Raw genomic sequence first — 16649 nt, forward strand, 5'->3', positions numbered from 1 at the left:
CTGACATTCAAAGGTAATTTAGTCCTTCCTTTGTGCTGTGAACAAGAAGATCTTCCACTAGATTATGTTCCTCAAAGCCCTGTCCAACCAGACCTTAAGTAGCTCCAGGAAAACAAAACCTAAGTGTCTCAAATAGGAAATCTAAAATGCAGGAATAAAAAACCCCAGGACTCTTTTAATAGAAACACATATAGTTCATTGCTGGAATCTGACACAGCCACAAGGATTTGCACAAAGAACTGACATCCAGGATTCTGTAAGTGTTCTCAATATAGGCCAGAAAGGTTTCTACAGTCATGCTTCACTCCCACGTCATACATAGCTCAGAGGGTGTTAACAAAGGCAGCACTTTAATTCTTGATATCTTCTGTTCTTTATTTCTCCTGATCTACAAAACATTCATCACATTCTTGGAAGGAACAAAAATAGCACTAAGAAGTGACACCTGAGTGGTCAAGAAGAACTGTGTGGAAGGAAGTCTTGGCAGTGCCTTCCCTTTCACTGTGACATATGGCCATATTGACCAATGAAAGAATTTGCTCCAGTTATTTTGGTTCTCCAAACTTTGTCCTCCTCCTGGGGAGAATTTTTCTTCAGTTCATTAAGCAGGCTTTGGTGGCAGTGCTTGAACAAAATACTTTATGTGCCAGAGTACTAAATTATCTTTCCACAGGCATAAATGTCGATATACAATGTTCTTTACAGTAACCTCACACTTTAGAAGTGGTCTAAAGGGGAAAGACTAGAATGTGGTTTGTGGGAAATCCTGGGAAATTTTAGTTACACATCCTAAATGTGTATGTAATGTACTAATCCTAAATGTTTTGAGATCTCTCTAGAATATGAAGCAAGCTCAGCTATTAGGGGATCAAACATGCCTCTAACTTTTCCCTCAAGTAGCTAATGGTGAATGCTGATTACCCGAAATTCTGGTCCAACAAAACCACATCAATCCTGCCACTAGGACCACTGCAGTGGTTGAAGGAGGAGATAATTTTCCACAATCAAGACACATCAAGGTCTCTGCTGACAGCACAAGCAGTGTTGTTAATGTAGCTCCACAAGACTGCTGTACCCTAGAGTGAAAACAGGTGTGATCCCTGAAACATGAGCAAACCCTACCAATTCATTCCTCTTTCCAAGGGAAAATTTGGCCACTGCCTGGAAGGGGTTGCTGCAGGCTGGAAATGAGAGATTGCCATCCAATTCTAATCCTGTCTGTCAGCTTCCTCTGGAGTCACCTGTGAGATGGCAGGGCCGTCTCTGCATTTATGGACATCAGCATCAACCACGTATCTCAAAATATTCTTCAGCTCTCACCAGCACAAAGAAAGTTGATAGCAAAATTCTGGGCAGCCCACATCCAGCACTGAGGTTCAACAACTTCTAGCCTGGAGCATTAAGAGGATAGAAAGAGCTTTCTCTGTTTCACATGGATATGGAACATTTAGTGATGTGGAACATTTAGTCCAAGGCATGATCTTGTGTCCCATCTTGGACAGCAGCCAGGAGCTGTAGTCTGAAAAGGCAGTGGGAGAACCAAGCTGGGCCATGGATGTGGACTTGTGGACTAACAATGCTGCCTGAGGGATGTGTGAACCTCCACTTCTTTTACAGCAACTGCATCACAAATCAAACCCTGTTCCTCTCTCCTTAGAGCAGTACAACTCATCTTTGAGTCAACACCACTATTTTTACTGATATTATTTCTAATTATTCTGGACAGAGTTAATGTGTTCCATTTTCTCTTTTTCAAAGAAAACTATCCAAGTATCACCGAGGCCAAAAGGGGTTTTTAGCTCTTGATGCAATCTGGACAGAGAGCAACAGAGAAAAGCTGTGTTTCAGGGGACACCAGCAGATACTCAGTGACAGTGATCAATGGGTCCCAAAGCAGAAGAGGGAAGACTGGGAACACTGATCTCATTTGGCATGCAGACAGCACCTCCAGTTCCCTGCGTGTCCAGCTCAGTGGCAGAGCAATGAGTAAAGGTCACCCTGGTGACCCCAGTCTGGGTAATGTCCCCACATGGTGCAATGACACACAGACCTGTACAATGAGCTGTCAGAGCAGAAATGGCTGGACACTTCTTCACAGTCAAATTGCACTGTCAAAAACTTAAGACAGAAACATGTATTTTCAGTCTTAAATCACACTGCTCAGCCCACACTGAAAAAAAGTTTGGGCTTTCCAGTGTCTGCTTTCAGTAAAACAAGGAACTCTGTATCAATTTCCCCATTTAAAAAAATCATAGCTGATACAGTAAAGTTTATTGGATGAGATTATACAGAAGCATAACATCATTTATGAAGATTACTCTCAATAACCATGAAGTTACTTCAAGAACATGATCCTTAATAGCGGTTGCTGAATTAATTGTGGAGAAGTCAGTAACAATACAAATATCAACTTTTCAGTCACATAGCATTACCACCAGGACACTGCAGACATTAAAGTGCTTTCCTTGCTGATGGAGAAAGCTCCAGTGATTCCTTCAGTGAAAATATTTTGTGCTTTTTTGATCTGGTAGGCCAGGTCTGAAATAGAGCCTGGAGATTTTGCAGACTGTGTGTAGCCAGTCTGAGCACTAGAGGGAAAGGCTTTGTGCTCTAGAATTTGTATCCCTACTCAGTACCTCACACCACAGACCAAACAACTCTCACAGACCTCCTTGACAGAGGTCTTAAGGTCTCCTTTCAGCCATCCCTTCTCAAGGCTGAACAGGCCCAGCTCCCTCAGCCTTTCCTCATAAGAGATGCTCCTGTCCCTTAAGCATCTTTGTTGCTCTCCACTGCACCCACTCCATGTCTCTCTTGTGCTGAGGAGACCAGAACTGGACACAGCACTCCACATACACCTCACTAGGGCTGAGCAGAGGAGCAGGATCACCTCCCCCAATCTGCTGGCAATGTTCTCAGTGTGCCCCAGGAAACCACTGATCTTGGATGCAAGGACACTGCTGGCTCATGGACAGCTTGTTGTCCCCCTGTCCTTCTCCAAAGGAGAAGGACCCCATGTCCTTCTCCACAGAGCAACTTTACAGCAGGTCAGCCCTCATCCTGTCCTGATACCAGGAGCAATGGCAGATTTAGGGAACTTGGAAAGCCCAGACTTGTCCCTCAGGTTATATTAAATGGATCAAGAAAACCCTTTGGGTCAACAGGGCCTGATGATGCACCATTTGATGACCATTTTCTCTGAGGAAACTTGTAGTCCTGCCTGGCAGAAGCAGTGTATCTGCCTCACAGGCTGGAGCAGAGCTGCATGCCTGGTGGCTCCAGCCAGAACATTTCTGCTGGAAGAACTCATAGCACATTGCATCCAGGAGGGGCTAAGGATGAGGAGCAGCCTCCCATATGCAGTTACCTAAAACATCCTCTAAAATGTGAATGACCTGCACCAAATCCATCTGCTGGCACATGAGGTAGAACTTGCTACCTTTTACACCTTTCTAAACCACTGGTAAAGTCTCTCTGTGAACTGGACCACAGCATCCTCTTTGGAGGACGAGCTGGAGTTGAGTGCCCTACGTGTTCACTCTTCATCATGATTAACTCCTCCGTCACAGAGAGGGACACAAGCATCCATCTCTGCTCGGCCAACTGGAATCACTGGCCAGCACAGCCCATGCCATTCATCACCAGCATTTACGTGGGAGGGAATGACAGCAGGTGCCATTTGTGTCAGTGCCACTATGAGAGTCGACTGATTAATTAAAGCCACACAGCCCCCAGCCTGCTGGAAGGGCAAGAAGGAGCAGGAGGGATCATTTGTTAGCTCTCCCTTAGGTCTTGCTGTCTCCTTCAAAGGCCCTCTGAATAGGTGAACAAAAACCCCATGGTGTCTTTGGGCATAGAGGTGGGAAAGGAGGTGTTCCCTGGGAATGGCTCTTGGAGGTCACTGCTGGTGGAGGTCCACAGTCCAGGAGTGGGCATAAGGGCTCCATGGACTCACTCCATCTCCTGCAGCCTTGTTTTTAAACATGCTGCTTTAAAATGTGACAAAAAGGAAGAAAAATAACAACAAACACTGAGATAATTAAACAATTGTCCCACATCCTGTAAACGAGGAATCTCTATTATTCATGGACCAGAACTGATGGGTGCAATACGATTTCTTTTTGTTCTCACACTACGATGCATCCATCCAGTTTCACCAGCCCTCACATGACCCTCAATTCAACTAATTCCAGTAAATCAGGACAGATCCTGATGTGAGACCAACACCCATCCCTGCCATGCAAGCCCCCAGGCTGTTAGAGAAGGGCTCAATGGCAGAGCCCAGAGCACTCCTTGTCCATTTTCAGCCAGGATGAGTTTTGCAACTGCATGAGTTCCAGTGACATGATATGCCATTTAAGATTTGCTCAAGGGAAATTCAGGTATGAGGCAGGTCTGACTCACAGGGGATGAGGCTACACATTGCACTGGAGCAGCCATTTGGGATTCTCATCCATTCCTGGTACAGAGATGCCAACCTACTTCCCACAGCACTGCCATTTCTCATTCACCCACAGTCAGACAGTTTTCCTGCTCTGGGATGAAAAGCTCCTCCTGGCCCTGGTCAGTGGCCAAAAGCATTTGCCATGCTTCAAGACTAGGAAGTAGAAGACATTTCACTGTGGAGAGACATCAGCAAGAACCCTGCTACTTTTCAAAATTTGCTCACATCTTGCTGGAGCAAAAGGCATTGGCTTCTCTATTATGTATTGCAATCAAAATAATGAAAATTCATGAACTTTTAGCACCCTAGAGGTATTGCCTATTTCTCAGACTCAAAATAGCCAGTTGGCATGGCTTAAACGTGGCTTTTACTCAGCCTGCCAAGTAATGCTATTTCAGCGAAAGCACTGCAGCTCTCACTTCCCAGCACTTGTGCACACCCTCTGCCCTAGTCCTACATCAACTGAAGCTATAAATAAGAAGACTAAAGAAAACAATTAAGGTGATTTTTCTGTAAACTGGATGTGGATCTTTCATTGGATTGTCCAAGAGGAAAATACAGCTTTTTATATTATTGAATACACATGCTGGCCCCTGATCAGCTTTCTAGAGCATTGCAACTGATAGTTCAGGGAAGAGTTTGTACAGTAGCAGACAAGTGGGTAAATTCCCTCTGCTCCCCAGTAGCAGTTCCAAGGACACTATGGTCAGCATCAAGCTAACATCTTAGTTCACTGAGGAGCATTTCTCTGGATGTATTCCCCTGCATCTCTCAACCCTCTGAATTTAAATGAGAAGATGGCTCCCAGCTTGGTTATCCTGCAGGGAAGGTACAGTACAAGGTTAATGAACCAAAGCTGACCCATAAGTTAGGACAGACAGCAGAGTTTACCCTTAAACGAGGATGTGCAAGAGTGATGCTCCTGAAAGTCTTGTGCAGCCTCATGCGCCAGATGTGACACATGATCATCAGTCCCAGCTCAGCTGGGAACCCTGTCTTTTGTAGGAGCAAATATCAGGGACTTCACCGTAGAACATCCTGTTCCAGTTGTTTGCTCTTGGAGAAGACAAGGGAAAGGCAGCCACAGAAGATGAGACACTACAGGTGCAGGACAGGGGAGACTCTGTAATTTGCATTCACAACCAAAATTTTAACATCTGTATATCCAGTTCGGCACAATTATTAAAACTCGTGAAAAAAAGCTATTTAGCAACTATCAAAACAGAGCAGTATGACAGATGATTTGTTGTGCCTCTTCCACTGTCCCCTCCTGCCTCTTTGCACCTGGGGAGGAAGCAAAGCCCTCTGGCCACTGTGCACAGCACCAGCCTTCTAAATAGGCCAAGAGCAAAGCACAGATGGGATTTGGACAGTCCAGACAGGGCAGTCAAGCATACCCCAGTGCAGAGAGCTCTCTTCTCCTCCACCTTCTCCCTGCCACACTCCCCTTGTCTGCAGGATAAATCATTTCTGATATCTTCTCAGCCCCAACCTGGGGTGACCACCCTTCCTCTTCCCAAGGCCTTGCAAAGCTCGAGCCATCATGCACCCACCCACCATCTCCCTGGGAGCCCCTGAAACCAGCTCTGACTGTGCCTTCCCATCCCACAGCCTTTGCTGCCATCTACAGCCCCATGACTCCCCACGGGGACTGGCATGGCTTGTCCATGCCGAGGAACCCAGCTGACCTGGGATGCTGGCCTCTCTCTGCTCTCCTGCAGAACTCCCCACAGGTGGCTGAATAATGCATGGCAGTAATTTAATTCAGGCAACTCGCCCTTTTTTTTCTGCAGGTTTAATCATTAGGAGATAAATTGCCCTCATCCCTGGCTTCCCGGATGAGGAATCGTTAGGGGCCAGACCTGCAATTTATTATATTTTGGCAGAGAGAAGGTTTAAACACTCCAGGGTGGGGTGAGGAAGGAATGAGCTCTCACAAAGACCATGAATTAATGCTGCTAAATACTCACCTCTAATCTCATGTGTTCATAGGAAGAGTGATTGCTTTTATTTGGGAACAAAAAGAAAGTAAGGAAGTGGAAACTTGCATGAGACTGCACAGTCAAGACCAGGCATTCCCTATCACACTCCAAGTTACTTCAAGCTGCCAGTGGGCACATTCCCACATCATCCTTCCCTCTCTTGATACTCAGAAGCATCTTTTCAGAGCATCACCCCAATATAAAAATAATAAATATTCATCCTAAAGAAAGGGCTTTCTCAGTAAATTTCCATGCATTTTTGGGACTATTTGTATATGTCCCCTCTCCTTAGAAGAAGACAAGAAATAGTTTAGTCATGACATCTGGGACTTGTCCTTGATTATTAGTGCAGAAGCACTCACTGATCTGTCTCCTGATCTGGCTTAGAGTACAGGTGGTACCTGGTCTTTATGTCATTGCATACCTGCATGCCCTCCCTCTCTTCCAAGGAATACTTTACAAAGACATTGCAAACACACGCTGGGAAGAGCACAAATCCAGGTGTGGGGTTTTTTTAAACACAACAGGAGAGAATCGTGAACAGTTTACAGTAGCAACACCCCACAGCTTGCACCCATCCAACTGAAAAAATGAATAATTGCTAGTATATATCTTAGGAATGCTATTTCTGGGACTTGGGATTTCCTGAGTAGGTTCACAATGACCACACAGGTTCTTCAAGGTCTCATTTAAACTATAGGTGATTAGTCAGGTGTCAGATCATATGAATTACCTCTGACTTTCATTTGTTACAGTGAAAAAAAGACTTCAGGGTCAGTGAAGAAGAAGAGGATTCATTGGCCCATTTGGCCCTGTGCATATTGGCATTTGACACTTGATTACTCTGTATAGCAGATGTAAAGATAAAAGAAAGTTTTAGGGATATCATAATATCTTTTTATTGCTCACAATGAAAACCTTCTGCGTAAATCCACTAGATTTCTCAGACCGCAAATTAGCATGATCAAAATTTTTGCTCAAGTAATCGTTTCCCTTTACTGGAGGAACAAAATAAGCTTTTTTTTCTCTCTTTCATTCTTATTCTCTACCAGCTTAACTATAAAGTGACAGAATTAAGACTTCAAGTCTTGGATTATCAGCAATGGTTGGTATTTATGGAACCATAAATACCTTTAATTCAGTAGTAAGGCCCTGTAATAAATCCTTTGCTGATGCAAATTTTCCTCACTTCATTAATTCTATGTTAAAAAGGGATTGGCTGATTTTTACTAAGAAGAATGACTGGTCATAGCTGCTGGAAAGCTAGTAAGTCAATTGTCAGAAATTTGTCATGCCTGATAATAGCACTGGAGAAGCTAGAAGCTAGGAAGGCAGAGAAAGCTTTTTTGCACCTGTAGTGGGTGTTTGGTCTGCTCTGTAATTTATTTAATTTACAATAGCAGAGAATCTGGGGGGGGTGGGGTGGGGTTACCTCTGTGAATTAGAAAAAAAATTATTTCATGTATCAGATTTGAGACTTAAAGAATTAACCCCCAGAACTTTAAAGTATGTGTAGTGGGAAATCTATCAGTCAGGCAAGGGAAATGTTCTTGTAACATTATGTAATTCTACTTATATTTTCCAACTCCTATAGTGGCAAATCAAAGCATGTGATGCTTTGGCTCTGTAGAAACATTCTCTCCCAAGTAATAAGAGCAAAGGTTTCTATTGGGAAAGCTATTTAAGGCATAGCCACACCCCCTTCAGCATTTTGGAGTTATTCTGCACAGAAGCCTCACAGCTGCATGTGACATGCCCAAATATCTCAGACATACAGTTTGATTCGGGTTTTAACAGGCCTTTGAACTTGACCCATGTCTTGCTGAGGATATCAAGTCAGACCTTCAGTTTGCATGCCATTGTGTGCATAAAACACAATAAAGGAAGGAAAATTTCATTATTATTACCATTATTATTTCCATTATAAGGAAAGACTGGGGGGAAAAATAGAAAATAAAATCAATCGACAAATTGGAAGAATTTACACATACTAAATTTATGATTTTGACTGAGAAAAAGGCTTTGTCATTCCAAACCAGAAAGTTTTTCTGTAGAGGTTGTTCCACCTGCTCAGTGGGAATTTCTGTGATTTACGGGAACACACTGATGCTTCCAAGAAGTCATGCATTTTCAGGAAAAGGAAGGGACTGACCATGTCCCCTGGAAAATAATAACTTCTACAGAATATTCTTTAACATGATAAATGCCTGTCCTGGGTTGTAGTTTAGGATGTATTCTACCGCCACCTTCAGTTAATGGCCCATCAATGCCTTGTGCATGACTCAGAGATAATTCCCTCCGGGGCTATCTCTCTTTAATGGGCCATCAAGGAGCCCCTGTATGACTCATCATCCCATTGGGAGATGCTCCGCCCAGGGGGAGGAGCCAAGTATTCTCACCTGGATATAAGCTGGGATTTAGGACAGTACAGGCAGCCTTCACCCACTGGATTCCCAGAGGATCAGAGCTACCAGACCTTTCTACGGGATCACTGCTTCAGGAAGACCACCTCGCCTGGACCGCTTCCATCACCCTGCTCAGGTTATATTCTGACTCTGTCAGTGGTCTCTTTGTATTATTGCATTTATTTTATTTTATCTTTTTTTTTCCCCTTTTCTTCTCATTAAATTGTATTTCTGACTTGGAGCCTCTCACTCGGTTTATTTTCAAACCACAACAATACCTTTCCATGTGCAATGCAGGTGCATTTTCCACTGCTAGCATTCTGTAAGGCAACGCAAGTCAACAGCTGCTGCTCTCACACACAGTCTTCCCTAAAAAACACACACACCTACAACAAAACCAAGGGGCAGGAGTGTTGTTTTTATCACAGACTAGTTAAGAGTATGCTATTTCATCCCCACAGCTCTTACAGATGCTGATAGCAAATGTGATTGCAGCTGGAAAAGTTTAAGAACCAGCCTCTGCCAGTCTCAGCTATGTGAGATGTTACACACCCCACCCTCTCCCAGTCTTCATTCAGGGATTTCCAGCCCCACAGCTCTTGGTTCAGAGCTCCAGCAGCCACAGACCAAGTGACCCCACCCAGTCATCTTTGCCTGAGCCCTCATTTCTGGTTTTGCACAAACCTGTGCCCACGTACAAGTGGAGGAATTCCGGGTGGGCAGCATCGCCCTTGCACGAGCTCAGCCACCACAAGGAATGACACAAGTTTGCGTCACTGGAGGAGGAAATAAGTCGTGGCTTGGGCCACAACAAACACTGCACTCTGGCATCCCATTGGAGATCTTGTGACTCTGGTTGTCCCCACAAGGCAAGAACGTTCTTCTTGCATGTGTCTACCCCTCGCTGTAGCCAGGGGCCTTGCTCAAAAGCTTGACATCAGGGACACGAGTGCAAAATCAAAGCCAGAGCTGGCTGCACTCCAAGGATTCATCCTGCTGCTGTCTCAGCTGTGCCAGTTGGAGTTAGTTATCAAGGAAGAGCTGCAGAAATGATACCACAAGTGCTGAAGGGACTGTGGACGTCATATATGGCGTAAACAGGAACTGCAGAGCTGTGGCAGGAGCAGCCTGACCTTTGCAGTGTGGAAGAAGACATGATGTGGATTACTTCAGCACTGCCTTACTCTCCCTCAGCTCAGATCTAGTAAAGCATCCCCCCGGCCCCCGAGTGGGCATCTCTGCATAAGGAAAGAGTTTCAGTTTACCTTTAGACATTTTAGGAAGTTTAACGGGGAAGTTCTGTGCCCTTCTCATTGTAATGGGCTCAGTGCCAAGAGAGAAGCACCTGTTGGACCTTGTCACTGTTCTTCAAATGCTGTACTTGTCTCTATTGGCAGTAGACCAAATTAACCCTCCTAAAACATTAAGTATTTAGGAAGGAGCACTGAGGAAGTAAAGGGCTTTTTGGAGTGTTTCTAGAAGGGTGTCAGAAGTTTTCTCTGATACCTGTGCACAGCTTTTCCTTTGTTTTCTGTAATGGTTGTTATTTTTCTTGTATTAGACCTTTTACTTTACAAAACACCTCTGAAGAGCTGTCTCACTGAAATTATTTTAAGCGAATCTCCAAGGGCTGGACCCTCAGAGACTGATAAATTTATGAGTGGCACCCAGAGGCAATGCTCAGGGACTTTGAAAGCAGATAGCCCAAGGGTTTAAACAGAGGCCTTTCTAAAACATCAGGCAGAATTGCTGTCTTCTGGCAAAATGGACAGGTTTCTTTCCCGTCTGTATTCTGTCTGACCCAGACCAACTCTTCATATCTTAGCCTGGTTGCACAGGCAAGCCCAGCGCCCAGGTTTGGGGCTCTCCTCAACATCCACAGCTGCAAAAGCCAACACAAAATCACACGGAAGAGGAGAGTCTGTCAACTACAGGCTCAGTCCCAAAGCTGTTTTTTGATCTCAGACCCCATCTCCAGGAGCTGCCTGCCCCAGGCAGCTTCTTCATTATTTCACTGCAATGGGAGAACTCCCTGTCTGGTCTAGAGCTACTGCAAATTCAGTGTCTTTATTAAAGGGCCAATTGATACAAGCAGAAAAATACATTCTACATCATCCCCTACAACATATTCCTGTGTCTTTGCTAGAAATCCTTCCAGCACAGATAAGCAGTTTTTGAATTTCCTCACATCCCACTCACTGCAGCATTAACACACTCCAAGTTTCAACCTGCCCAGAGGGGCAGACAAGACACAATTCTCAGACAGCTTTTGCAGCCTGCTTTTGTTTCCTGAAATCAGTACTCTGCAGATCCTGAAGCATTTGTGTGCCCACAGCATCACCAGGAATCACAAGATGAGATAAAATGGGAACAAACTGACCTTCTGGATGATTTGAGCTCTGGCCAGCACCAGAGAGAAAACATGTAAGTCAAAAATATTATCTTCTTGGGAGACTTCAGATGAAAAAGAGTAAAATGCACCATTTGAGTCTGACAGTTGTTACCAAACCCACACATCTCTCCTTACCTCCCTGCCACTGATTTATGAATCAGATGCCTCATCCTCTGAACAGGCAAACACATGTTTCACATTGACACAGGTTTCTTTCCCACACATCTCTGCTGTGTAAGGTGACCATTTGAACTCATTAATTCACAATTCAAAGCAAGTCTGTTCTCTTAGCTGGTATCCTACAGAGCTCAGGATAAGGGCAGGAGAGTGAAAAGGGCTCCCAGTTTGGGGAAAGGACAGGAGGAGGGAAGGGAGCCCTTGAAAAGGCTGTACTTTAAACCCAGCACAACTTGCCTCCTCCCACAGCATATGGTGTGCACACAATTTGAATGCAAAAAAACCTCCTCATTACTTCATGAGCTGAGCATATCTGGAACTGGTGGGTCCCCAAGTCAATTTGAGCTTGAGGAGGAAACAGTACAGATTTTTCTCAGCAAAGATACCTGAGGACATCCAGGTTCTCATACAGTGTTTCACTCTGTGTCTCAGTCTCTCAGCTGAAATAGTGATGAGTCTCACATCAACCAGGTAAGAGAGGCTGAAATAAAGCAGATTCCTCTTGGCCTCACCCTCTGCCTCACATCTGAGGGTATCTGTTGTCCCCATTGCCAGCCCAGTGTTAGGAGATCCCATATTTGACACCATCAGCTTGAGAGAAACAAGCTCTTCTTTGCTCTTCCCTTTAACTGCCACACAATTTGGCATAAAGGAGGTGAGAACTTGTCACTAAGGTGCAGAACAATAACAGCCTTTAGGTAAAGTGCAGATCCTGGCACCCCTACTGCTCCATACCTATATGTCCAACCTCCATCTGTGCTCCATCACTGTGGTACCTGAACCTACAAAAAAACACTTTTACTCAAACAAAAGGCTAAAGAATACTCACAACTCATGAATAATGTTCTCCATTCCTCTGTCAGAGAAATCAGTAATAATCTGGCAAATTTGCACCAAATTCATACTCACCCTTAGATATCATTAATGTTATGATATTATGTTAGAGATTGGGAATGACTATAGTGAGTAAAATATCTGAGGGGAGGAAGCAGAAAAAAAAGATAGACAAATGATTTTAAGGAAATAAATATGTGGTTAAAAGTAATTCCATGGTCAAGAAACAAGTTTCTCCAGGAAATTTACTGGAGGTGATATGTAAAGGATAAAACAGTAAAACAGATGGAAAAAATTAAGAAATTACCCATAAATACCCACACATATACTCACTTCTTTGTTAGAACCCTTAATGCAAAAATTATGCCCCCATCTCCCACTGAACTTTGGGGTTCTTTATCATATTGCACAAAACAACATCTGTCACTCCAAACTGGAATGGAGATTAATTACTTGCTTTAAGATGCTCAGTACTCCTGACTCCCACAGACAGCCCTGTGCAACTGCCTGAAAAGCCCATAATTAGTAGCCATAAACCATGGATGGAAAAAAAATCCATGCCAAATATTATTAGAATGCAGTGACATTATTTCCAAGGGATTTTGAGATGCATCCAGAGCAATGGAGACCTGGCTAATTTCTCTTATTTTGCTTTTGGCAGAAGGAAATGGAGAAAAGGGGTTAGACTGAGACTGCCAAGCAGCACAAGAAAATTATAAATCTGCCATGCAGAAGTTGGACACAGCAGGTCACTCAGTATAGGGCATGTGGGGAAACAATTTGGGTCCCCTCTTCACCACTTCACAATGCCAGAAAATTCAGCTGATGTAAATTATTGTTCCCCCTTTGACTTCAATGGCATTCTGCCAGTTTGTAGCAGCTGAGGATGTGACACAACAGTTTTCACTCCCAGCAAACACTGACAAAGTTATGCAAAAATACAAGAATATAAGAATTTGAAGTCTAACATCCTACTGGGATAATGCCACTGATGGCCCTGGTATTTACACGAGACTATAAAACATACTTTTTAATCTTTTCTTGTCTTGACCTTGGGTTTAAGGTATTACAAGGGTGGATGATAAACAAGCAAATTAATTCTTACAGCCAACAAGCAAAGGATCATCACAGCCACACTGCTTCTGAGCTTGGGTATCGTGTCAGGCAATGGAAAGTTTAAAGAGAAAAAAGTCAGCTGCAGCAAAACCGCCGGCTATGAGAGCAGCGTGCATCCTTGTGTCCATATGGCTGCAGCATGCCAGGAGGGGAAATGCTTGGAGCCATTGACACCAGCCCACTAGGGGCCAATTCTCCTGGCACAACACTGAATTAACAGGAAAGAAAGGTGTCCTGCACAGTTCAGCACTCCTACCCTCACAAATGGAAAACCCTCGCCTGGGGAGAGAGGACAATCCTGTAGGACTTGCGTGGAAGAACTCCCTTAACACAATGCAGGCTGGAGGATTTACCATCCCCATCTGCCCTAGGCCCCACAGTTATTGTTCCAAAGCTGAGGTGCTCTTGCAGTGATGCCCCAGGACATGCTCTTTCTTTGCTGAGGCAGACGCTCAAACAAGATGTTGAACCAGCAAACTCAACTGAACCTTGTCACTAAATCACCTCAAGATCTGAGTGACAATGGTCTTATGCCCAAGAGCCTGTAAGTGAACACACTCTTCCAAATACCCACAATCCTGAATCTTTCTACTGGAAGCAAAGGCACTGGTAAGTATAGCAAATGTTCTGGAACAGTGGCGGGTGAGGACATAGGCACAGGCCAGACAACTCAGTTGTCCTTCCCCTACTGTTCCACCAGTCTGACCTGCCTCCTGCAGCCTCACAGCACCGGGGAAATATTCCTGTTGTAGCAATAAAGTTAACTGGATCTCGGAGAAGTTTAGTGCAATAGGCAAGAAAACATTCAAAATTCCAAGGGAAATAAAAGCTGGGAGCCCAGCCCTTACACTGTCAATGTAAAGGGTATTTCAGTTGTAAAGATTCTGCATTTTATTTCTGCTGCATCCTCATAAGGCTGCAAAGCAAGCCTAAGAAAACAGTAAAATCCAGTACACAAAATTCAGCATCGATTGTGTTTTCACATGTTAGCAACATCAAAGGTCGTGCCCTGAACTGGAAAAGGGCAGTAAACTTTGACTTTCTGTCTGTGCACTTCACCTGAAGCAAACATTGTGTATACACACACACACACATCTATGTATAAACACACACAGACGACTTATGCAGGAGGAAACCTCTAACAGTTTGTCTTACCAAACATCCCCAGTGGCTTTTATTACAGCACTGCAAGTTTCCTAATGTTTTATGTCCTCAGATCCTGAAGGGAACTATTAAAGGGCCGCCGTGTGATTCAGCATCCATTTGTGGATGAGGAATGCTAACGGCGGCACTGCTGCGGCAGGGGGACTGCAGGTCCTGAGCCATCTCCAGACAATCAGGAGGCAGTTCCAAACACTGCTGCAGGCATGTTAATCCCATCTCAGCCTGCAGTAAAAGCTCCCTGTGCCATTTTGCACTGCGGCAAATGTTCTCTCTCCTTAGAGCAGCAATTTCTTCTCCTCTCGGTTACATCTTACGGAATTTAAAGCCAGTGCCAAGGTTCCTTCCTTCTCCAAAATCCCTCAGACACAGCCAAAATACTTGCCAGATGTCTAGGGGAGCCACGGAATTAACAGAGTGAATATGCAGAAAAAGATTTGCCATTTTAAAAGAATATTTAATTTCCTTAAAACTTCTCTTTTCCCACTGCTGCCTCTTAATAAACAACTGTCAGCTATGTGTTATCTCAGCTGGAAAGAAACCATAAAGATGATACAAAACTGCTAGGCACAGGAGTTTTCTGTGCAGAACTACAACACCAAGGGGCAGCAAGATGAAGGATCCAGTGGTCCAAGGGGGCAGCTCGATCCACGGGTTTTCTTTTAGGAGTTACAAATTATTGCCTCCAATCCAGAGTTTGGGTCCTCAGCCAGCAGATGCTTATTTAACTCATGCCAAGATTTTGGCAGGAAGTCTGACATTTTCAGAAGATAACTGCAGTTAATAGCACAGATCTACTTAATCACTTTAGTCAGGACACAATGACCCAGTGTTGTCTTTTGATCTGATTTATGAAATGATGGCATCAACTAGTATAAAGCAACTGGATGCTACAGTGTTGATGACATCTTCTGCAGTGCTTGCACACATGATTTTGGGGAAAGGAAGGAGAGCTAAAGAAGCTGCTGTGACAGGGGATCACATCTTCCTCAAGGACCCCAGCTTGGCATGCTAGGATCTAAAGAAATAGAAATTGGGACACATTTTTTCCCACGAGGCAAAATTTAGGCTTGGAAACCTGCACAATCCCCCTAAAAGAGAGTCTGAAGACATAAAAAAATAACTAAAAGGGGAGATACATTTGGTATTTCAAATCTCTCCTTCCTAATCCTCCTTAGCTACTGTCCCCTCTCTCCAGACACACCACCACAACCACAGAGCTCAGGACATCAACACCACACTGACCACCAATAAACAGAGTTGTCTCCTTACTGCGACACCTCTGTGGTCACCTTCAAGCCAGCTCCTTCAGAGCAGTCACCTTATCAGTTCCCCCACAGCCTCTGAGATCTCCCCCCTGTGATGCACTAGTCCAATCCCCAAGTGTCTGCTAAACCAGTGGTCTGCAGCCTGTAAGGTGTGGACCAACCAGTATGGGCTGGAACTGGCTTGTGGAATGGAAAATGGGTCTGTGAAATGCTTCAAGAAAAATAAACAATTCAAAAAAGGACTTCTCATTAATCAGCAGGAGTTTAACAATGTCTATGGAGAACACTGGTGACTGGCCAATTGCCAGGCAAAGATCAGGATTAATATTTTGTTATAATTGTTTCTCATTTAAGAAGTTTTTAGTTACAGCTTTGCACAGGGTTACAGTTCTCGTGATTTCTCTGGTGCAAAACAAACTGGCCTGCAGGTTTTTCTCAATAAAGCTCTATGGTCCAATCACTTAACACCACCAGTACACAGACATCAGGCTATCCAGTCCTTGCTGCCTCCAGTGTAGAATAAAAGAAAATGGAAAATGTCAGGATGTATTTGCACCAGAGTTTTGTGACCTCCTTGTCTTGCAGACACTTTACAACCCAAGAGTCCATGCCATGAGTTTATAACTGCACCTGTGCTGGCTCAAGTGTTGACCTTCAAAAAATAATAGCAATAAACCCATCATCACAGAATCATCACAGAATCATCACAGAATGGCTTGGGTTGGAAGGGACCTTAAAGACGATACAGTTCCATCCTCCCTCTCATGGACAGGGACACCTTCCACTAGACCAGGTTGCTCAGGGTCCCATCACACCTGTCCTTGAACATTTCCAGAGGTGTGGCATCCCCAGCTTCTCTGGGTAACTTGT

This window comes from Sylvia atricapilla, chromosome 1 (genome assembly GCF_009819655.1).
Source record: "Sylvia atricapilla isolate bSylAtr1 chromosome 1, bSylAtr1.pri, whole genome shotgun sequence".
NCBI classification, from domain to species: Eukaryota; Metazoa; Chordata; class Aves; order Passeriformes; family Sylviidae; genus Sylvia; species Sylvia atricapilla.